We start from the raw sequence: 7,774 nt of genomic DNA on the forward strand, positions 1-7,774 counted from the left end.
AAGGTTGTGGGATCGAACCCCCACAGCTTCACTTTATTTCTTAGTTAATTTCGCCTCTTCTTTTAAGCCTTGAGGTCGTGGGTTCGGTTCCCGTAAGCCCCTTCACGTTTTTTTTTCAGCCTTCTTAACATGTGTGGTCTTGGTTTCAATTCCCATTGACCTCACCTATTTTATTTTCCCTTTTAAAACCCAGATTTTAGCCTTATTGTAGAGTGCACAAATCTGGAAAATTTTTGTCATTCTTCAACTCATCTTTAGTCACATCTTTCATAAGTTTATTTGGCTAAAAGATTGTTATTCAACCAACCATATTTCATTACAATGAGCATCACATTGTATACACATTTCACACACAAAATACTAAAGAAATACATGTCTTAAACGACCCCAAAATAGTGGCCAAGCACACTGCCAACGTGCACACACACACATACCTCCTTCTTTTTTTTTATCTTACTTTGATTATCATCTTCGTAATTTCCCTCACATAAACATATTTTCGTTTAATATAAACACATCATGCATGACTAAATCTACCAGCACAACATACCCATCCTACGAATTAGTTTAGGAGCTAGGGACAAGGACATACAAAGGGGAACAACCTTAGTTTCGAAGTGAAGAGTTTGAACCGTAAGGGGCCTCTTGGGAAAGGGATCAAGAGAGAAGAAACTCATACCTTTTGACGTTGTTCAAGCTTGAAGTTGCTGCCCAAACTTGTCTCTAAAACCACGCCCAATTCACCTAAAGTTCCACCACCAAGTCGACGGAAATCTCCCTTACCTTAACGTCTTTGATTAACTTGCTTTGTTAGACTTTTTAGTGAGTTCTTCAAGTGTGAAGATTTTTTTCAATGTTACTGTTTCTTCACGTTAATTCTCTGAGAGAACAAGAGAGTTTTTTTCTTCTTTTTTTTTGAACGTGGAGAGGTGATAAACGTGATTAGGAGAGTGTTAGCATAGGTTTAGGAGTCTTAATTCAAGACTTAGTCAAACTAGTATTTAATTTAATTAATAAAAATTTATTTATTTCAACTAATACGTGAAAGGACCATTATGCCCTTAAAATTTCAGATTTTAAATAATAATTAAATCACATTAAGTATTTATCCTATTTGATTTTAGGGTTGTTACATTCTTAGTATAACTTTTTGTTACCTTGATCACTAATGGAAAAGGAAGAAATATGCTGCTGCAATTTGGATTCCCCAAAAATGAATGTTCGCTAATCGTGCTTTGCTTCAAAAGAAAATAAGAGATTTTGACTTTCGACCTAACAACTTAATGTTGTTCCTTATTCCTTTAGATTTATGACAAATTAGTGAATTCACCCGCGCTTCACGTTTTAATAAAAAAATGATAAAACGTCATTATATATTTATCCAGGCATATAATTGATTTCTTAGATAAAAAAACATTTGGTTAGTAGTTAAATGACTTCCAACAAAGTCATAAGTTACTCTTTTGAACAAAATAATTAAACTTGCAACAATAAAAATTTAATATAAAATAAAATATAAATAGAAATCATATAGTGAACTACAAATTTTTTTTTTAAAGAATGCAACATTATTTTTACCGTGCTTATGATCTTAATCATTAAAAATTAAAAAAAAATTAATACACAATCTTCTCAATTTTTGTCAATATCCATTTTCGCAAGCCAATCACCATTCAATAGCTTTCATTTATTCTTCAAGTCAAATTAAAGAATGAATAATTTAAGTATACAAAACATACCAATTTAAAAGGTTAATGTGATCCTTTGTCCAAAGTCTTACAATGTTTTTATTTATAGAACTATCATATGAATAACAAATAATGTCAAGAATATGACTATTAATTATTTACATATTATTATAATAAAATTGTGAGAGTAATAAAAATAATGACAATTGAGTTTTCCATTTAAAGAATATAAATAAGTAGTTAATTGACATATTTATTAATCTACAATAAGAAAAATCATAGCCCAAGATTATAAATATGAAAAAACTCAAGATACTCAATATTATTGTGTAGGCTTTAGTGTTATTTAAAATTTATAATGAGGTATTTACAATTAAAAATTCATGCAAAAAAAATATATTTAGACATTTTTGAGGAACTATACGGTCAAAAAAAATGAAGAGAAGATATAATTATGTCGAACAAAATCATAAGTTACTTTTTCAACCAAATGAAACTATAAATTTACAACGATCAAAACTTTATATAAATGTCACGACCCGAGTCTACACCCTGGACGTGATTGATACTCAAGAATCATTGTTGGTTCCGAAGAGAACCTTCATCTTGGTTGACTACAAGTGCAAGACTAAGTTAAGCATGCAAAAGCTTAAAAAAAATAAAATTCATGAAATTGAATTAGAAAGCTTTAACTCAACGAAAAACTCTGAATAAAAATAATATATTCAACCCGCCATAAAACAGGCAACTTAAGTCTTCAAAACATTTGATAAAATAAATGAGTAATACCAACTTCTTAACTAAACTAACTATCTATGAAGGCTCTAACTGATAAAAATGGAAGTTAGGACAAGACCGACGACATCCAAACTAAACAAAAAAGTAAATGAAATCCTACGGAAGTATGGAGGCTCACCATAGCTAACTCGAACTACGGAAGTAAATTTGCGATATCTTAGTTCCCTCTAAATTTAAATGTGAAAACATTTACAAATTTTCTAGGGAATACTTAGTTCCCGTATAATTTTGAGAAATGAATTCAACTCTTTACTCTTTGCTTAACTGGAAAACTGGAGTCTTAAATAACCTCTTAGGGAATACTTAGTTCTCTTATATTTCTTTGAAGGAAGGACTTCAACTCTTTACTCTTTATTTAACTTGAAACTTGAGACTTAAAACGAAGTTAAAACGTTTAATAAAGACTCTTGAAACTTTAAGAAATTTTGTTTTGACTTACTTCTTCACTTCTAGACTTCTTAAGTTCTTTGACTTTAATCTTAACTTTCCTTGAATTAGATTATGTATTAAAGGTTCATGATATCATATTTATGGACGATTTCATGATTTTCAACTTGGAGGGTTCATGCGGAATTATGAGCATGAACTATTTAACTCAAGGACTCGAAGGCACTTCTTATTTCAAAATTTTTCGACTTATAGGGTTTATGCGGAATTATGGGAATGCAATAGTCATATCAAGTACTTCATGGGTAAAATTTAATAATTTTGTGGTAAGGAGTATAATCTCAAAAGGAATAAGGACTCACTCAAGAATTAGAATATGAAGATTTCCTCTCAAAGGTACTCAAATTTATGGAGTCCAGGCAGAATTTATAGGTATGAACGACTCGAATCAAAGGTCTACATAACTACATGGAACTCATGTATAAAACTCTTCTCATTACCTTACTTACTTCCTCAAATCTTATCTCAAATCAGTAGTTGATCTCAAAGGATTCACAATTGAACTCAAAGGCTTTCTTGAATTTTACTCTTAACTCTCTCTTGAATGTGAATTATGAATTCAAGAGTTATGGTTCATGATATGAAGGATCTATGTGATATTGTAGACTCAAGAATACATTCTACTCACTATCATTCTCACTAGCTTGAGCCTTGAAATAAGTTACTAGAAGTTGTAGAAGGCTCATTAAAAGGACTCTCTCAAAAGGTTTCAGAAGAACTCTCAAAACTTAATCTTAACTTTACCTTGAATTTGAATTATTGATTCAAGGTTATGATTCATGTTCGGAATGATTTATAAGTTTTTTAGAAGTAGTTTAAAGTGTTTAGAATCAAAAGGAGTGAAGATACCCTTTAAATAAGCTCAGACTGGACAACCGATGAAAAAGGAGTTGGGGCAGGCGACCCTGCCGCTTTCCAGACGCCATCCCCTAATATAAGAGGCTTCATTTGAGTTCACTGTGAGTGTTCCTCCCAGACCTTTGGTTCCATCTGGGGTGTGTCGTGCCAACATCTCCCCAAGAAAGGTTTCAACGAATTTCGCCTCTTATTTTTTGACCCTAAATCTCTTTTAATCGATTCCTTTTCTCAAGTTTTCCTTAGATTCAATTACACAAGTTAAGTAAACACTAATACACTAAAATAAATCACTTTTACCTAAATAAATAATCAAAATTCAAACAAGACAAAATTTATAATGAACTCAAGAACGCCGATCAAGAACTTAAATCCTTCAACTTTTTGAGAATGAAATTAGACTGAAAATAACATGTTTGGCATTTGGGTTAACAAATTAACACAATGGAAGATTAAATACCTCTTAGGGATTAAACTCATGGCGAAAAACCGCAAGTAAACTCAAGAAGGTCGACGAACGACTTCATCCCTTCCTATTTTCTCTTTTTTTCTCTTCTTGTCTCTTCTTGAACTCTCAACTAAAACCCTAGGCGTATAATAGGATTATAAAACTGAACCTAAAAGGATTATACCCCTAAATATTTCTAAAAACTAATTTATCTGATTGGATAAAGAAAAGACAAAAATACCCCTCATATTTTCGGCTAATTTTGCTTAACTAGACAGCCTAACTTCAAAGGGTCATATCTCACTCATCCAAACTCGAAACTTAGCAAGCTCAGCGGCGTTGGAAAGATAATTCAAATCTATTTCCTATGATATCTTACATAACACCTAAATTATATTGTAGTAGGAGTTATGGTCTTTTCGAATTGAACAAAAACTCAAACTTAACTCTTCAAATTTCAGATTATGCTATTTCCGATTTAGTTCTTTTTGGAATTCTTGGTGCTAAATCTGGTGAACTGACCTTAATAATAAAGAAATTTTATTTCCTTTGTAAAATCTCACTCACTACGATGAACTGTTTGAGTCTTAGATCAAATTTTTTTTCTAGGGTGTTACAATACTTTCCCCTTGGGATCATTCATTCTCGAATGAAGACTGGACAAGGTATCGAATGGTTTACTCTTACTTAGGTCTGAGTCTAATGGTCTAATCTTACTATATTCAAGCTTAACTGAAATCCTTTAAGTTCACAATATATACCTCTCTATAGGGAATATCATCTCAAGCTATTACTCTTAACCACCACATTCAAGCTTAGTAATGTAACAAGTCCATGAACTCCTACTAACCAACTCTTTCGAATTGAACAAAGGGCTCTCATTTAACTATTTCTCATTGTAAACCTAATTCTATTATTCCTCCTTATTAATAAGCACAGATAGAATTATCAAACCATCATAACACAATAAGATCATCAACCTCTACTTTCTAACATCATTTCCTTACAAGAAGGGCCTCCGAAAGGATATCTCCCCTACTCCTTGGAACTTATTACTATATTGCTCTCTAACACTTAACCTGATTTCTCATCTTGTCATTTACTCCTTAGGTCTAAAGCTTACACTTGAAAGTTATGGACCTATTCCACATTGAAAACTCAATTATGCTATCTAGGCACACATGAAAAATCGTAACTCAAATAGGAACCTCAACCGGTAACATGCTATGTCGACACACCTCTCAATACCTTTTCTACTCTTGTGACTTAGCCACACTTTGATGCCCTTATCTGAAGGTTAGGGTCTCTCACTTGCATCAGTCATATCTATTGCAACTAATCACCTCAATTTCTCACCTACTCTATGACAAGTCTTCTAGATCAAATCTCAAGACTAACCTCATCACCCTCATGTTAATATTCTTTGAACCATCACACTCATCTCAAATTCATGCTTAATGTTCATAAGTAAACTCGAATATCAATATGATTGCTCGCCTACTATGCAAACTCATAGACAATCATCCACTAGGACCTTATGGCAAATAGTCAATTGTCACCTCTTAGTATTCATACTTACAATTTACTATCACATTTCTACTTCATAACTTAATTAAGTACTACTTACTCACTTACTTCACATTATTTCTCAAATAACTCTATCATCCTCTGAGTACCATGAGGTTCTCCTTTCAAAATTCATAAGCCTATATTAATCTGTCACATTATGAGTACTCTAGCTCTTCTATATATATTCACCACTTACACTTAGTCATTACTAAAACAATGAAACATCATAGTAACCCCTTTTTAGTTAAGGTATACTCTAATTCATTTTGACTTGCAACACTTACTCCACCACCTAATCTGAACACTTTACAACTCTTCACTTCTTAATCTACCATAAGGGAAACTCTTCATTAATAACTTATTAGGTTCGTGACTATAGAAGCATATCTTGTCAACACACCATCTCCCTTACTTAGATCACTAAACCTCTTCATACTTTCTTTTAACTATGGCTCTTTCACTAGTACTGCTCATGATCTCATAACTCATGCTACTCTTTCGGGTTAAAATCATGCCCACGCTCAAAACATACTTCTTAAAAAGGACTTCAGTGGAAATAAGGCTTAAAGGAAAATAGTACAACACAATATTTTCTCAAATGCACGATTCATAAGAAGGCAGTACACTGAAACTGAACACTTAACTTATTCTTGGTCTTTTCTCAAGCCCCTTTGGAGTCTCATAACTTCCTAAAAACTGTGGCTAATAACAACTCATTAACATAGAACTGACTCTAATTTTCAACCACCTCTAGTATGATGGGTAGTAAAATGAGTATGAGAATGCACGAGTTAGAATAGATCTCTATGAATTAGCTCTTTTGCATGATTAAGAATATGAAAGAAGGGAAACTTAACTTAAATGTTTGTAGTCCCTCATTTCTAGAAGTAGGTCCCTCACAACCATAAATAAGATCCTCCTTGACACGGATTCATAAGCACCCTAGGACTATTGAACTCTGTGCTCTGATACCAAGTTTGTCACGACCTGAGTCTACACCTTGGATGTGGCCGACACTCAAGAATCATTGTTGGTCCCCAAATGAACCCTCATCTTGGATGACTACAAGTAGAAGACTAACTTAAGCATGCAAAAGCTTAAAAAACAATAAAATTCATGAAATTGAACTAGAAAGTTATAACTCAATTTGAAAAACTCTGAATGAAAATAATATACTCAACTCGCCATAAAACGTACAACTTAAGTCTTTAAAATATTTAATAAAATAATGAGTAATACAGACTTCTTAACTAAACTGACTATATATAAAGTCTCTAAGAGATTAAGATGGAAGTTGGGACAAGATCCACGACATCCTAACTAAACTGAAAAGTAAATGAAATCCTCTAGAAGAAAACAGGCTCACCATAGCTAACTCGAACTCTCAGATGTATCAACGAAGCTCCTGTTGATGATCCTGAGTACATGTGCCTGCATCATCAAAAGGGGTAGGCCAAATGGCTCAGTACGTGGAATGTACAAACATGTAAGGGGAATTCTAAAGAATAACATAAGCTTAATACTTGATTTAAAAAAAATGGAAACATACTTACCTCTTCTCAAACTTGAAACTTAAGGAATACTCAAGAATACTCAAACTACTCAATTTACTCAACTAAACATACTCAAAGATAACTCATAGATTAAATGTTTAACTCAAAGATATGATACTCGACTATGGATACTCAACTCAATATAAAGCAGTAATACACATGCTATATATATATATATAAAAACTTTATAAAACAGTAGAAGAAACTTAGTTCATTACAGAAAATGCAATAACAAACTCAACTTTACTTATATACGACAGTAAAATAGTTTTTGTGGGAGATTCTCTAGCCGATAATCATCATTACTAGCCTGAGTGATGGTACAATGTTTTACCTCACGCTACCAAGGACCATCCTATACCTTGCCATCACTATAGGACCTTACTTAACTTAGTGGATCCACTAACTTAACTTAC

The sequence above is a fragment of the Solanum pennellii genome, chromosome 1, assembly GCF_001406875.1.
Source record: "Solanum pennellii chromosome 1, SPENNV200".
NCBI classification, from domain to species: Eukaryota; Viridiplantae; Streptophyta; class Magnoliopsida; order Solanales; family Solanaceae; genus Solanum; species Solanum pennellii.